A 21,214-nucleotide genomic window follows, 5' to 3' on the forward strand; every position below is an offset into this window, starting at 1 on the left:
GGACACTGACGTGCTTGGTGAGGGCTCACGTGAGGGAGTGGAGGCTGGAATGTTCCTCCTGCTATCATTATTATTTAAAAAAAATATGATGAAGTGGAAAAGTTTCACCTGCAGAGACCAGAAGTGAGACCTCGAAGGACAGGAGTCCTCCGCTGGTAACCATAGTTGGTTGTTAACCAACACAGCCAAGGACGTGGAGCCCAGTGACCTAGAGGGAGATGGCTGAGGTATCCAGTCCCCAGGAGCAGTCCCCCCGAGGAGTGTCGGTCCCATTTCAGCCACTGCCGGCAAGGAATATTCCACTTGCTGTGGCTCTATGTTGGTTCAGACCTTGCCTTCTGGGTGTGTGGCTGCAGTAGAGCTTGTAAGATCTGAAGCAAGCGAGAGGACTTAAGATTTCCAGTTAGGAACGTTGACACCTTCCAGGGACACGGAGAGCGTGTGTGTCGTGTGTGTGTGTGTGTGTGTGTGTGTGTGTGTGTGTGTGTGTGTGGTGTCGGGCTCATAGAGAGGGTGGGGGTCACTCCCTCACTCCCTCCAACTATGTTAGCACTGGTGAAGCGAAAGTTGCCCCTGTACACTGCAAACCCTCCCCTTTCACCACACACTTTAGGAACCAAGCGGAGAGAACTCTCTAGCATGGGCACCCTTGGTTTTTTTTTTTTTTTTTTTTTGATGGGCCAAGCTTACAGTTTTCAAAGTGCTATGACAGGATGGTTGCAAAAATAAAAAGCTAGTGAAAGCTTAGTCACAATATTTCTATAGCTGGCAATCAAAAGATCATATTGCACGCAACTTGCAAAATCATCATAGAGAAATTATGCATTTTCCAGAATACCTTATTCCCTTCTGTGTATTAAACATTACTTTAATATTCTGGTGACAATGTTTTATAATTAATCTAAATGTAAGGGAATGAACACACCAGAGATTATGTCTCAGTGCAAAGAGGTGAAAAAGGCTTTTTTTCAGGGGCAGACCGGATTACTGACTCAACTCCTTCCACTTAAGAGTAGCCATGGATGTCACTAAGGCTAATATCCCGTCCCATCCTCCAGTGAATGCAAACATTCTGTACACTTTGGGGAGTAAAACCCTTTCACTCATAAGGGTGTTAATGTTAACACAGAAGAAAAGCATTTTAAAACTTGCATTAGTTCATAGACTTATATTGAACTCATGAGGGGGAATCTAGCCCCAGAGAGATAAAAACTAAAGAGCTGAGACATAAACCAGTATGATAACATGCTTATTATAAGATGCAAATTGAGGGACCCAATTCACTAAAACACATGTTACTGGTATTTAATTTTGCTTGTGGGAATATATCAGAAGTTGGCCTATGCCTTTTGCACAATCTACTTAAAAGGAAGGCGAGTAACTTTAACTATTAAAAAAAAAAAGTGCTAAAGAAGAACACGGCAAGCCAAGACCGAGAGACAATTGTGAGGATGCAATTTAAGTGTCACTCTACAGAGCTTTCTTTCCTGGCTTGGGCTTAGAGGTACAACACTGGCATGGGAAGGCAAGTGGGGCTGCGCTCCTGGGTGGGGAGCCCGGGTTCTCAGCAGGGCGGTGGAATGGGCTAGCCAAGCCAGTAGGGAGGGAGCTCCTGTGGGTGGGCGCCAGAAGAGGCAGGCCCACACCCAGTGGTCATCGCAGGAACTTCACTCACGATAGTATGGTTGTGAGCCTGTGGTTTGGAGCAGAGAAGATGCACTTCCCCGTGAGAAAAAGGTCAGTTCCTCTTTCCTCCGGTGGCACAAACAGCCTGCAGCGTGTACTTGGACTTCCTGCCACTGCTTCCAGCCCGCCCCCGCCCCCCTCCCCCCACAAATCGGTGAATTATGCTTCCCTCTCAAGCTGACGTTGTGAGGTTGTACCCCGCATCTCCCAGGTGGCCATTCCTGTGGGGCTCAATAGACGGGAAAACTGGTCCTCAGCTCTCCCCTCCTCTTACCACCTTCCTCACCTGGGGGCTCTTCAGGAAGGGATCTCTCCCCTCAAGACTCAAAGTGCTATCAGTGGATCAAAGTGCTGTCACAGAGAGTGGGCATCACCTGGGAGTCCATTAGAAATACACAACCTACAGACCCTCCCCAGAGATACTGAGTCGTGTTCTGCATTAACTTTTGAGAAGTATGGTCAACCCCATGCTCCGACCTATTGCATGAGCCCCTCATTTTGCCGTTTAGGGTTTGTATAATGAAGAAGGGTTCCTCCAAACATTTAGGCTTTGTATAATGAAGAAGTGGTCCTCCAAACATTTATTTTTTGTGTGTGTGTGGGGGGCCGGAAGAGTCAAATCTTTTTGATTAGAGGGAAAAAATATCATAGGAAGCATAGGGATAAATTGGAGGTTGTCAGGGCACAAGCATGACACACTGTTAAATACTACCTTGGATACCATTGAGGTCACCTTGATGTTGGCTGGAGATGGAACGGGCGTCCAGCCCATGGGGGAACGGAGGGTCTGTTGAGGGGATACATTTGCTCTGACGGTGTTGGCTGAAGCCCTAGAAGAAGCTTTGAACATAAGGGTGGTTTGCCCCTGCCTAGCCCTCTCCAGAAATATGCTGTCAGCAGCCTCCTTGAGAGCAGAAGTTAGGGAGACAGGGAGGCGAGGAAAGGGGTGAAGGACAGGGAACCCCCAGGCCACCTTAGATGATTAAACTTGCTGACCCCAAGGCCGGCCAGGTAACCTTTCAATGATTTTAGGGGCTTCTTGGGCTAACTCTGCTCCCACTAACTTGCCGATGCCTGAAATTCCTTTAATAAGATGAAAATCCTTTCATAACACAATTAGGAGAGAAAATGCTTACACTGCAAAGTCTGGGTTGAGGTAACACTTAAGTGTGAATGAGTTGAAGAATAACCAGCCAGGACTTCCCTGGTGGCACAGTGGTTAAGGATCCACCTGCCAATGCAGGGGCATGGGTTCGAGCCCTGGTCCGGGAAGAACCCTCATCCCACATGCCACGGAGCAACTCAGCCCACGAGCCACAACTACTGAAGCTCGCATGCCTAGGGCCTGTGCTTCACAGCAAGAGAAGCCACTGCAATGAGAAGCCCGCACACCACAATGAAGCGTAGCCCCGGCTCGCCACAACTAGAGGAAGACCGCGTGCAGCAACGAAGACCCAACACAGCCAATAAATAAATAAATAAATTTATTAAAAAAAAAAAAGAATAACCAGCCAATCAGTCCTCAAGTCTGGACAGGTAAAGAGATGGGCCTGTCTTGGTTTGGCTGGGCCGACAGACTCAACTAAACTCAACTAAAACAGAGAAGAGGGCTGGGTGCAGAACATGAATTTTGAAGACTCCACTCTTAGCTATGAGTGGGGCCCAGTTTACTTCACCCTGAGCAACAGGAGTGGAAGCATCTAAGGAAGTATTTTAGTCTCGCAGCTGCAAAGGCACAGCACAACTTTGCATTATTCAATGATGGTTTTGTTTTTTGTTTTTAAACCCAGGTTATTTCATATACCAGGAGTTTGTCTCCTAGGGCTTTATTAATTGGAGCATTACATTTAAATGTCTTATCTCTCCACTTGTCCCTGTCCCACAGTTGCACCTTTCCCTGGAGTGAGCACAGTGCCTGCACACAATTCTCTGTAGAGATGCCCAGATGTAAGTGGCCCTTCGGAAGGGCCAGCAAGACCTTCAGTGGGATAATTTACTCTCCCAGGATGGATTTTACTCAGTGTGTTATCACCAGGACAGCACACGTGCATCCAGGTCTCTGGAGTAAGTACCTTCTATTTTTCTTCTATTTTTTAAAATCAAAGAGGATACTTTTCATGAGGCTCTCAAAGTTCAGATTACACCATCAGATTGATCTAAGTGCTTTCAGATGGGCAGGGGATTGACGAAGGCGTGGGGATGGGATCGTTAATGAATGCTTTCAAATGAGCAGATTAAAATGCTCGTGATTTTCCGATAGTTCAGATCCAGGTTCTAGCCTCAGTTTCCTGTTTGGCCTTTGAGGATCCATCTCTCCAGGTGCTTCCTTTTGAAAGGAGAGCCCTAGGTGCTTGACTCTGCCTTGTGCGATCAGAAGGAATGATTGCTGGGCACCTGAGAGAAATGCTTAAATGATAGCAGTGAATTGCTGGGGAAGCAGCCCCAGGTTTTTGGAGGAGGCACAAGTAGTTCATGAAGGTCTGTAATTCTGTTTAGATTCCCAGTCATTTTCTTATTACTGTTACCGCTGCATTTGTGTAATTATTGGTCTACAAAACAGTTCACAAGCATTCTCTCATTTGATGCTCACAGTAGCCCTGTAATATGTTACAAGCAGAACATGTGCTGTTACCTCCATTTCATGGACTGGAAAACTGAGGCTCAGAGCTGTTTGATCACACAGCTAGTTACAAGTCAAGTCAGGTCCCAGGGTAGATGTTCCAGTACTATGTGAGGATGGCATAAAGTGAGATCTGTAGACCACTGTTTCTCTGATGAGTTCAAGTTCTCTGCTTTGCTTCTTCCTCCCTCCAAGGCAATAAGTTGGTTCAGTGTCCTCTCCTGGAACAAACTTTGGAAGCATCTCATCAGTGCTAGGTAGCTATGATTTGGTCCAGCAATTCTACTCCTATGTATATATCCAAAAGAATTGAAAGCAGGGACTCAAACAGATATCTGTACATCCATGTTCGTAGCAGTATTACTCACCATGGCTAAAAAGTGGAAACAACCCAAGTGTCCATCAGGAGATGAACTGATAAACAAAATGTGTTATGTACACACAATAGACTACTGTTCAGCCATAGAAAGAAATGAAATTTTGAAACAGGCTACAGTGTGGATGGACCTTGAAAACATTATGCTTAGTGAAACAAGGCAGTTACAGAAGGACAAGCATTGTATGATTCCGTGTATATGAGGTACCTACCACAGGCAACATTATAGAGATAGAAAGCAGAATACAAGTTACCAAGGGCTGTGGGGAGGGGAGAGGGGAGTTGTTTAATGGGCACAGAGTTTAGATTGGAGATGATGAACAAATTCTGGAGATGGATGGTTGTGAAGGGTCCACAGAATTGTAAATGTAGTTAATGCCGCTGCATTGTACACTTACATGTGGTTAAAATGATAAAGATTAAATATTATGTTATATATATTGTACCACAATAAAGAAAAACTTTAAAAAAAGTAGGCAAACAAAACCCAAATATAAAACAACAACAAGAACAAACAACAACAACAAAATAAGAAGAAGTAAAAGAGGAGGCTAGGCAAGCAGAGAAAGCACAGGGTAAAGCAGGGGTCCCCAATCCCCGGTCCGTGGTCTGTTAGGAACTGGGCTACACAGCAGGAAGTGAGCGGCAGGCCAGCGAAGCTTCATCTGTATTAACAGCCGCTCCCCGTCGCTCGCATTACCGCCTGAGCTCTGCCTCCTCTCAGCATTATGGTGAGTTGTATAAGTATTGCATTATATACTACTATGTAATAGTAATCGAAATAAAGTGCACAATAAACGCAATGCACTTGAATCATCCCGAAACCATCCCCCCCACCCCCGAGTCCGTGGAAAAATTGTCTTCCACAGAAACGGTCCCTGGTGCCCAAAAGGTTGGGGACCGCTGCGGTAAAGGGCAGGGCTGGTGTGGGAGACACAGTGGCATGGAAATGGAAGAGGGCAGAAAGGAAGGAAAGTGCCCAGAAGCAAGTGCTCTACCCAGGGCTCTGCAGCCCGTGGAGGCAGAAGGGTGATCTCTGGGGCCCGAGTCTACAGCACGAAACCATCCCAGACAGGTTCCGCCAGAGGAGGGCTGGTTTTCTTTTACTAAGAGAGAGTGTGCGTGGAGCCCTGGGGCGGGATCACCTCCCTGGGGTGGGAGAAGTGTCCGTTTCCAGTTTATTTATGTGTTTTATCCCAGGAGTGGGATAAATGGCTGTGAAACCGACCTGATATTTATGTCCATTTTAAGGCTGGCGATTGATATGAGTGCTTTCTAGAGGAACTGCGCCCTCAGAGCCATTTGCTTTGTTAGAAGATTTCTGTTGGAGAGGAGACTGGGAAAAATCATCAGATTCCCTGCTTGCTGCTCCCTCTAATTGTATTCTCGCCTTTGAATAATTTCTGAGAATTAAGGAAGCGTAAGAAGTGGGGCCTCTTCAAGTTATGGGGGCATTCCAAAGACAGGTAAAATGTACTCTACTGGGGCCGGGCTCTTTACTGTTAGTTTGTGAAATCTACTTTTACCATTCTAAAAGTTTCATGTTGCCCATACTGCCCATTAGGAAAAGTAGCAGATCAGGCTTTCAAAGATGTGCTCAGGCTGGATCAGGGAAGAGAGATTCTAAATCACACCTGGTCTGTTAATTTGTGTGGTCATTTCTTTTTTATTTAGAATTCCCTCTTCTTTTGCCTTTAAGCCACAGGTGGTATAATCACAGCTTTTGCCTGAAGAACTCCCCACCTGTCAGACCCTGAAGGTTCAAGTCTGTGGACAGAAGAGGTGTGAGTACTGAGCTAAAACGGAACATGGGCAAGAGTTTTTGTCTGGTCACCACTGGGCTTTAAGAACTTGAAGGCCGAGAACTGGCCTCAAAAACAAAGGAGTGGTGATAATTTTGTAATGTATAAAAATATAGAATCACTATGTTTTGCACCTGGAAAAAAGAAAAAAGATGAGGCAAAGTCAATATATGCTTTAAAAAGGTATAAAACACACACATACACACACACGTATATAATAATTCCTTCTCATATTCTTAGAGCCACAAAAAAAAAAAAAGCAAAGAACTGAAGGGACTTGAAGTTACATTCTGAGATCAAGGCCAAGGACCCCACACCTTGGGATCTTGCTGTAACCTGCTTTCAGGTGGTGTTCAGCATGCATTTGCTTGATGATGGAGGCAGGTGATTGGAATTCGTTTTTCACCAAATGATTTCATTGTCTGAGTCCTGAGCCCTGGTCAAATCTTCTTCCCTTTTTATCTTATTTATAAAAACATCAATTGGTACAGGCTGGGCTTAACTGCAAGAGAATTTAAGCAGGAGGAGAGCCTAATTCATACAAACTACCTGGTAAATCTGGGACTTCTCTGAAAGGATTCCAAATAAATGTATTTGTCTGGGAGGAGGGCAAGGAAGTAATTATATTACTACTAATAATGTAATGAGAAAATCGTACCTTTGAAAACTATTTTTACCTTTGTTGAAGAGTTTTCTCATTTTGTCCCCATGCTACCCAGGTATTGCCATTAGCCTCATTTTTCCTGTGAGTAAACTGAGGCACAGAGAAGTCGAGTGGTTTGTTAGGGGCCACAGAACTGGTTAGGAGAATAGGCAGGGATTAGGACTCCTCCTGCAGACTTTCCCTGGGGCTTTTAATCTTGTCCTTTCTGGACATGCCCACTCCTGGGTTTCGACTCATGCTAGGTGCTTGGTGGGATAAGTGTTGGATCCAGCGTGATGTGTCGGGTAGGGGGTGGCTCCTGAAAGTGCTAACGTGCTCAGGCTGCCATGGTGAGATGATGGGAATTGAGGACAGACCGGTTCCTGGAGGGAGAATTGTGAGCCCTGGGGTTATGATACTGATCTGCGGTTCTCAGTGATTCCCTTTGTTATCGACTCTTTTGAGTTGGGCCCCAAGAAGGGTCCTCCTACCTTCTATTGGTCTAGCCAATAGAAGAAGACCGAGTTTAGTTCAGAAGTTTTGTTCTTTGATTCGAGAACGGAGAGGTGCGAGCTCAGGCTCTAGAGCCCATACTCCGCCCAGAAGGCCATGCGCGGGGCTGCTCTGTAGGGATCTCGTCAGCGGGGGGGCGGGGCCGGAGTTCTCCCAGGGCTGGCGCACCTGCGCTGCTCCCGGCTCCAGACCTCAGGGCGGGGTGCAGCGTCTCGCACGCGCTCTGCTGCCGCCATCTTGAATTGAGTGTCGTGTGGAGCGCTTCGTCGGCCGAGCTGCGGTGTCGCAGTCGTTTCCTACCGGGAGCTCTGGTTTGAAGGGCCCGGAACAAGGCCTCTACACGCAGCCCACTTTGAGCAAGTGAAACTGGACGAGGCACAAAGGAAAACAAGGTTAGACGTTATTTTATTACCCAGATTCTATTTTTATTTCCCAGGAATTGTTCACGGGGGCTTTGCCGGTGACACATGCAGGCTGAGAGAGCAGGTGGATTTACGTACCACCTGCATCCACTGGGCCGCCTCTGGGCCTGGCCAGCTCCTACCTCTTACCTCTAAGAGGGCAGGCAGCTTGCTCCATCACCCCTGAAGTTTCAAATGCCTTCTTTTACAGTTACTGTGCTGCTCGGGACAGCAAAGCCGTTTCCTTCAGAAGGCCTTGTTTCGTTTGTTTTTTAGAAGGCCTGTGTTTTAACATTCTCAGATTATCTAGGAGGAGTCATTAGTCTCCTTTCCCCAGATGGATTAGTTTGTCAGATTTTGTACGTCTGACTTTATCCAAGAAGGAAGGAGTGTGCCCTCGAGAATACACGGTGCTGGGAAGTCCTATGAGACAAGCCTGGAGGCTGCAGGGCGATGGGCGATGGAGGGTGGCGGCCACACGAAGCCTATATGGGCAGACAGCTTGGAGGCCAGGCCGGCAGCACTGAAGGCAACATCCCTGGACCTCACAAGCGATCCCACTGGACTGTGTGCCGCGGGAGGGGCTGCTGGGGACGCCTTCAGGCCGGGTGTTTGGTGGCGCAGTGCTGGATTCAGAGCCAAGACACCTGGGCTCTAGTCCCTGCTCTTTCAGTTCATTTTCTTCTCTGGGCCTTAGTTTCCTCATCTGTAAAATGGCTACATGAATTCCAAAGTCATTTCTGACTCTAAGATTCTATGTGACTCTCCCTGCAGGGGAGAACCTGGGAGGGTAACCTGAGAGAACACAGCTCAGGGGCGTCCAGGTAGGAAGTCACCTGGCGTAGCCATAGGAAGAATCAGTGAATGGCTGTCTCAGCTGTGAACAATCCGTGATGAGAGGAGTAGGCTTAGGCCAGTCAGGGAAGGAAGGCGATTCTTAAAAACGCCAGGGAAGTTATAGAAGGAGGTTTTGCTTAAATGACGGGCAAGTAGGCGCAAATAAACCAGCTCAAGGTCTCAATTTGGTCAGGAAAGGAGTGCCTTTTTTTTTTTTTTAAAGGAAATAAATCCAATCGGGTCTTTTGTCTTGTTTAGAAATAATAAATTTAACATGTATTGGGGTTAGTAGACCAGTTCAGGGGCTCTTTGGGGGCGTGGGTTCATTATCCTGGGAGTATTTATGAGGCAGGGTTTATAGGACACCATTCAACAATCCTTGGGCCAGGGCTGTTGTGGCGGCAGCTTTGGGTGATCTTTTGGAGTTCTGTTTTACTGAAATATAGTTTAGAGCACAAAGAATTAAATGGCTTTTGAAAACATTTCCCTCCCACCCCAACTAGTTAAATTCCCAACACTTTGCAACCATGGCTATAATTCAGTTTACAAACACAAATGGAGTGCCCACATGTCTTCCTACATGCAGTACAGTATGAGGTATTTCGAGGAAAATAACAATGAATTACAGCAGGGCCATGGCAGGTGACGCAAACATTTTCCTGTAATAGGTTTTGGGAATTTTCCTTCTCATATGAGAAGGCACACCAGCACGTACCTACACCATGACCTCCACGTGCCTTTTTGCTACAGGACTTAGTTTTGGTTTCTGGAAACTTTTTAACAATTGATAGGCCACACTTAGTCCTAATCAAAATATGGTAGACCACTGGTTAAAATATGGCATGAACATTGTTTTAAAAAAGAAGATTCTGGAATGCAAACTGGTTAAGACAATAAATGAATGCCGTCTCACTGGGCACTTGGTGAAGGTAAAGGGCTTGCTCTGTTTTTGAGCTCCTCTTATGTGTATGTCATTTGCTCCTCTGATCCATGTAGTATTATTGCCGTTCTCCAGATAAAGAAACTGAGGCTTGAACTAGTTAAGTGACTTGTTAAAGGTCATTTAGCTTGGATCTTAAGCTGGGTCTCAGAGCGTGGAAGAGATTTTCAGGGGCAGAGAATAGAGAGGATAGTTAGAACAAGGTATGTCTTGGGAAAGAGTGAGGTGCAGAGGTAAACAGGAATGGATGGTTTAACTTCTCAATGTCACAGCCTTTTGGGTTGAAACATATCTACCTGAAGTAGCTTTTCAATCCCCCAGTATTGGAGGGGGTAGAAGTAACCTGCATTGTGTTACTCCCATCTGTCTCAATAGTGCCCATCTCTAAGTCCAGAAAGAGAACTGGGAGGAGTGAGAATATAAAATAATTACTCTTTGATGGCAATTTCCATATGCTTCCTAAAATGATACCCAACCCAAATTACCTTTCTACAGGTACATCTAGACAGCTGAGGCTTAATAAATCTGAAATAATAATGGGAAAAGCCATAAGAGTAATGATTTTAAAAGCCCTGTGTTCCCAAGGGGCATGTATTACCAGCTGCACACTCCTTTCTGTGTGTGATCAAAACCGTTTTTGTTCCGTTTAAAAAGAGGACACTTGAAAGAAGGTGCTTCATTGGTTGAAGAAGTAGTTGCTTGGCCGCTGGCTTGATTTCTGAAAACAAAAATGACGTTTCTGTGGAGTCAACCTGAAAAAGGTATTTTGTTCGGCTTCTCAAAAGTTGCAAATAAACTTTAAAGAGATGCTCAGGGAGGCGGTTGTGGTGATGGACTTACTACTCCCCAAGCCCACCCCTCCCCCTCTTTTCGCCTGTTTACCATCCCTGGATAACCCCAAGGAGTTAGGATGGGATGAGAGCGCAGGGTGTTGTGGGCCTCTGTCGTTGGTCAGGAGAGGTTGGAGGCTGGAGGTGGAGCCCCAGAAGGATAAGGAGGCTCAAGGTGGTATCGCCTCTTATCCACCACACTTCTCCCCAAGAGAAGGCTGCTGCCACCATCCTCTCCTTTGCCACTGGTGGTGACTATGGGAATACATCTCATAGGATTTGAGAGGGATGTCCAGGTTCATCTCTTAGGACCCATTAATTCAGTTGCTTGGGTGTTCTAGTGACGGACTTGTGTGGTATGGTGGAAAGAGTGCCAGATTGCAAAAGAAGCCTTGGCCCTGGACAGTTCTGCTGTGTAGGTTTAAGAGAGTCGCTTAAGATTTCTCCATCTCCATTTCCTTATGTGCCATCCAGGATGGTTGTATTAGATTATCTTCACGCTCCCTCCCAAGTCTGTGAGTAGAGGCTAAAGTTGTAAATCGAGTCTCCCATCCTCAGGGTATAGATAATGCTGCTTTGTGCCACAGGCAGACAGTGGCCCTCACCTGCCCTTATCTGGACTCCTCTAGACGAGGATGTCAGTGGTTCAGTACAAATCCTTTGTCATTTTAGGTAAAACAGCTCCTGGTCGATGCAGTCAGCAAAATTGTGTAGAAGAACTAGGGCGAACAACTATGCTGGTTTGCCTGAGACTGAGACAGTTTTAAAACTGGCAAAGTCCTGGGCAAACTGGGGCGAGGTGGTCACCCCGAGAAGGACAGTGTCCACCAACTTAGCGTGAAGGTGCTGCTCAGCCAGGGCCAGTGAAGATATCACTGAGAGATACAGGAACCTTCTAGAAATCTCCAGTTTCTCTTGGCAATTATGTATTCCCTGGAAATCTTTTCAGGGCTCTGTTAGACAAATATTGAAATTTAAGTGATGAAATGTCTTCTCCCCCCAGGCCCCAGGCCTATGTTACTAAGACACGTCTTATCCCAGAGGCTATTTTGGCCCTGGTCTAATTGATCTTGCACCAAATGTCCCTGAAACCACCTCTTGCTCACCACAACCTCCTAGTCCAACATTCACCTGCCCAGTGCAGGAGGCATGATCCGTACGAGTCTGATGGGACTATGGTGAGCCTCTGCCCAAGTTCTCACATACCCTCCCGTCCCTCACCCTAGGCCTAGGAATAAGTAACCTCCCTTCCAAAACTGATGCTCTGACTGGGCTGCTAAGTAAGAAACATGTGACCGTAAGAAAGCAGGAGACTTAAGAGCTGAGTATGCATGTTTCATGCCCAGGATCCAAGATGTCCTGATTTAGGTGATTATTCTTAGAGGGAGGGTTCTGAGAGTGGCCGTAAGAGTCTAAAAGAGCCTACATTGGCACAACTATTCCCTGTTGCCAGTAGCTGCTCTTTGTAGGGATGCGACAACTTCTTTCTGGGGCTTGGACTCATTTTCTTCTGAACTTCTTCTGAGTTGGGGAGCAATGTAGGTGGTTCCCTCAAGTCTCTTCCCTTTTATTTAATTCTACTTCTCTCCTAGCTTTTCTTACTTGGGCCTTCCTTCTCTCTATGCTTTGGTGGCACAGAACTCTGAGCAGCGATTTTATAATTTCTAACATCTGTTTGGATCATACAATGTATATACAGTTATTTTTTTGTTGTAAAAGTTCAAATTTTGTCAGTTGGATGGATGAGAATGATGTGGTCTTGGTTTAGTTCACGTTTCCTTGGGTCCCTGAATGACAGTGTGAGGTAGGCCCTCCTTCATCTGCCACCCTCTGGATAACCTGCATTAGACTGTGATATAAGTGAAAAATACTGTTTTATTGTGTTAGGCCACTGATATTGGGGTTGTTTGCTACAGCAGTTGGCCTGCCCTGACCAGTGCAAGGCGTTTCAAATAATAGCAAAATACCGAAACCTTCTTGGCCTCTTAATACCACACCAGCCAGGCCCTGTCCTACCTGGCCTGTGTGTGAAGCTGACTTCCATTTCTTTTTTTTTTTTTTTTTTGCGGTACACGGGCCTCTCACTGTTGTGGCCTCTCCCGTTGCGGAGCGCAGGCTCCAGATACGCAGGCCCAGCGGCCATGCTCATGGGCCCAGCCGCTCCTCGGCGGACTGGGGCACGAATCCGTGTCCCCTGCATCGGCAGTTGGACTCTCAACCACTGCGCCACCAGGGAAGCCCCTGACTTCCATTTCTTAAGACCTAGCCTATGGTGTGAAAACCCAAGTAACTACAGAGAACTGAAATAGCCTTTTCCCCCTCCTCTGTTTCTGTGTCTCTCCCATAGCCATCCTTCCACCATTGTCTTTGTGAATAGTCTTTTCCTTTCTCTCTCCCTATTTACAAAAGCAAAATGGAAATGTTCAAAGGTTAAAATAGGCCAGTGATTCTTTGACTATGTCAGTGCATAACAAATTGGGGTGGAGAATTTTAACAATTAAAATTTTTTTTCCCTGAATCTTCGTTTGGCCTTTAGTACTATCTAGATAATTAATGCCACTGTGATATCTTTTCTCCTCTCTTTGGGTGACTAAATATTTGCATCTCAGCTCCCTCCTTTTTGTGTATGTGTATAGAAATAATTTCAATGCCCTAGCTTAAGATCTGGCAAGGAAAAATATCCTTATCCCCTTGGAGAAGGTCATCCAATTCTGGAAAAGCTGCCTCAAGAAAGAACCATATACACGTTCTATAAAAGCATGATTATTAAGTTTCAGGTTTATTATCATGCAAATGCTTCCATCTCCCCTCTTACCCCACCCAATCCCCTCCTACAGTTGTAAGTGAAATGACATCTGGGACATTGGGAATTTAACCAGCCAGTCAGGAAGGTGGAACAATGTATCCTCAGCCATTGGTTCACAGGGGTTTTCAGAGGGCCTTTGCAGGGAACTTAAGGAGTTGTTCCTTTAAACAAGGTGCTAGCTTATCTCACATTTTAAAACTCCCTTTGCTTTTGGATTTAAGTGTTTATCTCCTTGGGAGTATGAATTGGTACAAGCAATTTGGCAACATGCATAAGGAGCATTAAAAACGTTTGCTTATTTGACCCTGTAGTCCCACTTCTAGGGCCTTATCCTAAGGAAATAGTCAGAGATGTGATGACAGATGTATGTACATGGATGCTTATCACAGTGTAATTTATGATAGCAAAACCCCTGGAAACAGCCTAAATGCTGAATAATAAGGGTAGGATAAGTCTGCTTGATAATGGAATACTATGCCACCTTTAAAAATAGTATTTTCTCCCTGAAAACTTAAGGACATGGGAAAATGTTCATGATACAGTGTTAAGTGGGACAAAAAGTATACAAAACAAATTCTCACCTTTTATTAAAAAATAGTTTATCGAGGCACACATACATAAAAGAAAATGAATAAATACACATAAGAAGAGTTTGATTCTAACCTCAACTCTGACGTCTAACTGCTTAGCATTTAGATGCTAAGTGATTTAAAACCTGTGAATTTTTTTTTCAGGGTTGTGGTGAGGATCTGAAAGAATGTTTGCAAAGTTCCTTGCCCATAGTGGTTGCTCAGTAAATGGTAGTAACTATTATCATTATGATTCTTACCACTATTATTTATTAGTGGTAGGAGTTTGTCAGTGACAAAGCTCAGGTAAGAGTAGTTTTGTGGGGACAGCCTTCCTATTACTCTCAGCTCACTTTCCATTGTTGTCTACTCACTATCTTCTGTGAGGTGGTACTGCCCACAGTCCAGACAAAACAAACCCCAAGCCCCAAAGTGGACATTGTCATAGGGGTAAAACCTCCTGGAAAACATGTGGATGGGGACGTTTGGAGGAGAGCAGAACTTCCTCTGGTTGGTCAAACAGAGCAAGTTAAGCATTTAGGAAAATGACTGACTTACTGGATTGAAAGCAAATGATAGTATACCGTCTGCGTGGTGCTTCATTATTTAAAGTCCTATTATCTCATAGGAGGAAGCATTTCTGTGAAGTAGCTTATATGGTTTGATCTCCTGTATTAGTTATCCATTGCTAGGTAACAGATCACCTCAACACTTAGCACTTACATCAACACACATTTATTATCTCGTAGTTACTATGGGTCAGGAATCCGGGTGCAGCTTAACTGGGCTGAGGGTCTGTCATGGACCGCAGTCAAGGTAAGGACAGATCTACAGTCTTCTGGAGGTTCAACTGGGCAGGCTCACTCAGTGGCTCTTGGCAGGATTCAGTTTTTCATGAGCTGTTGGACTGAGGGCCTTGGTTCCTCACTGGCTATCGGCTGGAGGCTGCCTTAAGTTCCTTGCTGTGTGGTCCTCTACAGGGCAGCTACAACATGGCAGTCAGCTCCATTGGAATAAACAAGTTGAGAGAGAGAAAGAGAAAAGTCACAGTCCTTTGTAATCTAATCTTGGAGTTGATATCCTACTATTTTTGCCATTTTCTTTTTATTAGAAGCAAGATCCAGGTCTAGCAAGGTCCAGCCCACACTCCAGTGGTGGGGATTACACAAGGGCGTGGATGCCAGAAGGCTGGGGCGTTGGGGTCATTTTAGAAGGTAGCCTAGCACATCCCCTTTTTACAGCAGAGGAAACCAAGGCTTAGCAAGGATGTGTGGCTGTTCCCTAAATCATCCATGAAGGAAGACTCAAACCAGGGTATTTTGGTTTCCAAAGCCTGTGCTGTGTCCACTCATGCAAACCTCTACTCATTCCACTGTAATCCTCATGCATAAAGGCATGCATGGTGTAATTTATTGAATGCTTAAGTATTTTCATATAATAAAAATAGTCTAAGGCACCTACAACATTTTATGATATTCTAGGTTGGGGCCACATTTTGGAGACAGATAGAAAAATATGATAATTAGACAAATATACAGAGGCTCCATTACCTACAAATGCCATCCTGAGTTTTCACATAGGAGGGCCTGGAAAATAGTTCTTTAGGCCATCCAGGGTAGCAGCGAAGATTAATTCCAAGCTGTTAAGGCATTTTACTATGCAAATACTCCAGCAGCTCAAGCTAGGAGAAAGTCTGGGTACTGCCCCCTCCCCGTTCACTCTGGACACTCAGTTTGCATGGAAATGTGGCACCCTCACTAGGAGGAGACAGTTTGGGAGACCTGTAGACCAGCCTCTGAATTTCTGGAACAGCTTAGAGCTGATTAACTGATTAACTTCTTAAAGAGGCTGGGATATAGTGGAAAGGTCATTGACCTGGGGACAGAAGACCTATATTGTTTTCTAGTCCTAGTTGTGCTACTAATTCACTGTTTAACTCTGTGACTTCAGTCTCTCCAGTTCTTGTTTTGCCCACTTGTAAAACACAAACTAGATGATCTCTAAGACCTTTCTAACTCTTTCTAGGGGAAATCAGATAGAAATGCAGTCAACTTCCATTCCATTTCACCGTGATTGATTACTAGATTCCAGCCTCCGGGAACCCCAGTTTCTCCCTCTAGAATAACCAAGTTCTGAGCATCTTGGAACTTTTTCTGACCGTGAAACACAGTGACCTAGGTTATGAGAGAAACCTTCCTTTCTTTCTATTCACCACTTTCCTGTGCCAATCCTAGGGTGACACACTAGGAGTGACAATAGTCACTTTGCCCCCACCCAAGAGTTTCCATTCATTGTCCCCATGTCTGCATTTGACGCCGCACCATTCCTTACCTGTGTTCCTTCAGATCTACCTTCTCCCATTCTGCCCTCAGCCTCCCCTGCCTGCAATCATAGCCTCATTTCCCCAGCGAGGCAGTTAAATGACCATTACTCAGGAACCATGAGGAAAATGTAAGATAGATTCCTTGTCCTCCAGGAGCTTAAAACATAATGGGGGAGAAATTGATCAAAAGATCAGCAGTTTTTTTGGGTTGAAATTGACAAATTGATTCTAAAGTTTATATAAAAATGCAAAATGTTTTGACTACCTAGAATAGTCAAAACAATTTTGAAAGAGAAAAACCAAGTTGGAGGACTTATACTATCTGATTTTAAGACTCAGTGTAAAGTTAGAATAATCAAGACATTGTAGTGTTGGTATACAGATAGATATGTGGATCAATGGAACAGAATAGAGTCCAGAAATAGATCCACACATACATGATCAGCTGAATTTTTACAAAGATGCAAAGGCAGTCATGAGAAAAACATAATCTTTTCATCAAATGAACTGGAGTAATTAGAATCCATGTGCAAAAAAAAAAAGAACTTCAATCTCCATCTCACACCATAGACAAAAATTAATTCAAAATGGATCATAGACCTAAATGTAGGAGGTAAAACTATAAAACATGGGAGAAAATCTGTGTGACCTTGGGTTAGACAAATACTTTTTAAATAGGACACACACACAGAGATCAAACTATAAAATAAAATATTGGTAAATTGAACATTATGAAAATTGAAAACTTGCTTTTCAAAAGATACTGTTAACAAAATGTAAAGACAAGACAGAGATGGGGAGAAAATATTTGCAAAAAATATTTTATACTTTATATCTGATTAAGAACTTGTATCTGGAGTAAAGAATTCTTACAACTTAATGAGAAAACAAACAATAAAATGCGCAAAAGATTTGAACAACAGACAGTTCACCAAAGAAGATATGCAAATGGCAAATAAACACATGGAAATATGCTTAACATCATTAATCATTAGGGAAATGCAAATTAAAACCATAAGGGGATACCACTACATACATGCTCAAATGACTAAAATTAAAAAGATAAAAAATATCAAGATTTGACAAAGATGTAGCACAGCTGGAACTCTAATTCATAGGAATGCAAGATGATACAGTCACTCTGGAAAAGAGTTCAGCAATTTCTTGTAAAGTTAAGATTCACTGACGCTATGACCCAGCAGTTTTTCTGCTAATGAGAAATGAGAGCATACATCCACACAAAGACCTGTATTCCAGTATTCATGGCAGCGTTATTTGTAATAGTGGAAAACTGGAATAGCCATCAACTAATGACTAGGCAAAGGAATTGTGATGTAGCTGCACAGTAGAATACTACTCAGTAATAAAAAGAGCGGAAGTACTGATGCCTGCAACAATATGGATGAATCTCAAAGGCATTATGCTAAGTGAAAGAAGCCAGATAAAAGAGTACTTTCAGAATGATTCCATTTAAATGAAATTCTAGAAAAGACAAAACACTTGGGATAGAAAACAGATCACAGAATGCCAAGAGTCGGGGGCCTGGATAGGAGGTAGACTGCAAAAGGGTGAGAGATAACGTTAAGTGTTCTACATGATGGAGGTGTGGTTACATGACTGTACACATTTGTCAGAACTCATTGAATTGTACACTGAAAATTGGCGAAAGTTTTATTTATGTAAAATCACACCTCAATAAAGTTGATTAAAGAAAATACAGTGAGGAGAGAGGAAACATGCTGGCTTGAAATGAACAGTGTCAGGTAGAGTAGGAGACACTGCCCAAAGAAGAGGGACAGAAATTAAAGATGAGACCTAGCTCCCAGCTGTATGTGGGATGATCCTGGGAAGGTGGGGAGAAAGGAGATTTTCCGGGTGGTCCCTGAGGGCTTGGCCGGGCTGGCACAGGAGGAGAGGAAGGACAGAACCCCGGGGAATGCCAGCTTCTAAAGGGCAGGTGGGGAAGTGGTTCCAGCCACCGTGGTTTTGGTCAGCCCCTTTACAGTAAGCTGTGGGGAAGTGTGGAGGTGCTCGAGTGTGGCGGCACTTTTGGCCTTGAGCCCTGCACACGGGTCACTTTCATCAGAACAGGAAAACGAAACAGGCTCCCCTGAATGATTTATGGGAGGGCTTGTATTTTGGGGATGTGATACTGCAATTTGTGCTATGGGATCAGGACATCTGTTTCCAGGGAGGTGTGTTCTCTTACCATGAGTCTTTCCCACCAGGGATCTCTCACCCCCTCAGATAGTTGACACGCTTTGTCTGGGTTGCTTGTTAGCATAAAGGGGCCTTCTGGTAAAAAGTGGCCTCAGCAGTGTGTGAGCATGAGTGGTCTGGGGCCAACTGGGAGGTGGGCAGGAACTGCTTGGGTCCCACCCCGTCCCTCAGATGGCATCCAGCAGTGCAGTAAGCTGTAGGATCGGTCAGATGGCATAGGCAGCCTCCCACTTAACAATTAAGTTTTAGCCATTTATTTGATTAAATTCCAGTTATGCTAACTGTCCCCATGTGGATTAGTGTCCCTTGCTGGGGAACTCTACTGCCAGCAGATCTTGGCCTACAACCCCTTCTCCCCAGGAGGCACATTCCCCGGGGGAGGTCTGAAGCAAGAAGGCATGGAATCACCTAATATTCTGACTAGAGGGACTTGGGCAAGCTTCCTGTTCAACTCTGCACGTCACAGGTAACGAAATTGAGGCTAGCTGGTTACAGGGAGCCTGTAGGATAGGGACTTGCTCAATGTCACACAGCCTGTTAAGTGTCGAGCAGGACTTGATGCCTCTAGCCTCAGGGTTTTTTTCTAGGTCATGTGGACTCATTCCTCTTGGTTTACAAGGAGTCTGGGCTGGCTGGGCATGTGTTTCAACAGAGACACGGTGTATACTTACGGCGGGCAGGTACCCTGTCTCTTACGTGGGAATCTTTGCTGGTGCCCACCTTTCCCTGCCAGGCTAGTTCAGGAAAAGAGCCCCCAGGAATAATTCAATTTGGAAGGCACAGTACAAGCCACATTTTTTTTTTTTTTTTTTCTTAGCCCCATCCCTTTCTGCTTTTAAAAGGAAATACAAATCCCCAACTCTTAGTGAGAAAGGTCTCCTTTAAATCTCAGGGACTTTATTTTGTCCAAGGGGTGTTTGAGTTTCCAGAAGTATCACCCCTCCCAGTTTTAATACTCTGCAGTAATCCCTTCAGCCCGAGGCCTTGGCCACATGGTGTTCATGGTCTCTTACCATGGCTGGGTAAATCCCAGTGCCCAGCCTGAAAACCTCCTGTAACCCATGAGTGCCAGGAGCATATTAAGCAAGAATGTGTGTGTACAAGCTCCTCCCCCACACTGTATGTGGGATCGAATATTCATTGTATAAGTCAAATTAAAATGTATTAACTTTCCTTCCAGATGCCCCCTGATAACAAGTTTAATTACTCTGGACATAATTAAATGGGTTTAGGAGATTAGAAATATAAGGGAGTAGTAAAGAGCATACATTCGTGGGGAAAAAAGGCAAATTTAATTCCAGAGTCTTTTGTCACTTGATGGGTAGAGTGCTGGGGACCAGGAAGCATGAAGGAAATGCTGGGGTAGAGGCAGAATGAGGAGGGTTTTAGGAGGTCGAACCAGTTCAGATGTAGTGGGTTGGCCAAAAAGTTCCTTCGGTTTTAAAGTAAAAATAAAAGACACATTTTTAATTTTCACCAAGAACTTTATTGAACAGCATATTCACCCTTTGTCCCACTACCTTCTGCCATTTTTCAGACAACTTCATAATTCCATCTTCCCAAAACCTTTTATCTTTTTGAACAAAGAGCTGTTCCAGGTGCCTTTTACAGTCTTCCAGGGAATTGAAATTTTTTCCATTAAGAGAATTTTGTAAAGACCGAAATAAGTGGAAATCCAAAGGTGCAATGTCCTGTGAATACGACAGATGAATCAGAACTTCCCAGCCAAGCTGTAACAGTTTTTGCCTGGTCATCAAAGAAACATGCGGTCTTGCGCTATCCTGATGGAAGATTATGCGTTTTCTGTTGACTAATTCCGGACGCTTTTCGTTGAGTGCTGTTTTCAGTTGGTCTAATTGGGAGCAGTACTTGTTGGAATTAATCGTTTGGTTTTCCAGAAGGAGCTCATAATAGAGGACTCCCTTCCAATCCCACCATAAACACAACATCACCTTCTCTGGATGAAGATCAGCCTTTGGTGTGGTTGATGGTGGTTCATTTCACATGCCCCATGATCTCTTCCATTCCACATTATTGTACAGTATCCATTTTTCATCGCCTGTCACAATTTGTTTTAAAAACGGAATGTTTTTGTTAACGTTTGTAGAGAATCGCATGTGGAAATACAGTCAATAAGGTTTTTTTTGCTTAACTTATGTGGAACCCAAACATCAAAGCGATTAACATAAGCAGGCTGGTGCAAATGACTTTCAGCGCTTGATTTGGATGTTTTGAGTATGTCGGCTATCTCCCATGTGGTATAATGTTGATTGTTCTCAGTTAATATCTCGATTTGGTTGCTATCAACTTCAACTGGTCTACCCGACCATGGAGCATGGTCCAGCGAGAAATCTCCAGCACGAAACTTCGCAGACCACTTTTGACACATTCGATCAGTCACAGCACCTTCTCCGTACACTGCACAAATCTTTTTTTTGCACTTCAGTTGTGTTTTTACCTTTCTTGAAGTAATAAAGCATGATATGCCGAAAATGTTGCCTTTTCTCTTCCATCTTCAATATTAAAATGGCTACACAAAAATTCACCAAGTTTGATAATTTTCTCTTTAAGTGCACGCTGCTATGACAGCTGTCACATACAGTCTAGCAAAATTGTTTTGAATGAAGTTAAAGACAGCTAAGTGCTAC

This window comes from Tursiops truncatus, chromosome 14 (genome assembly GCF_011762595.2).
Source record: "Tursiops truncatus isolate mTurTru1 chromosome 14, mTurTru1.mat.Y, whole genome shotgun sequence".
Taxonomy (NCBI): Eukaryota; Metazoa; Chordata; class Mammalia; order Artiodactyla; family Delphinidae; genus Tursiops; species Tursiops truncatus.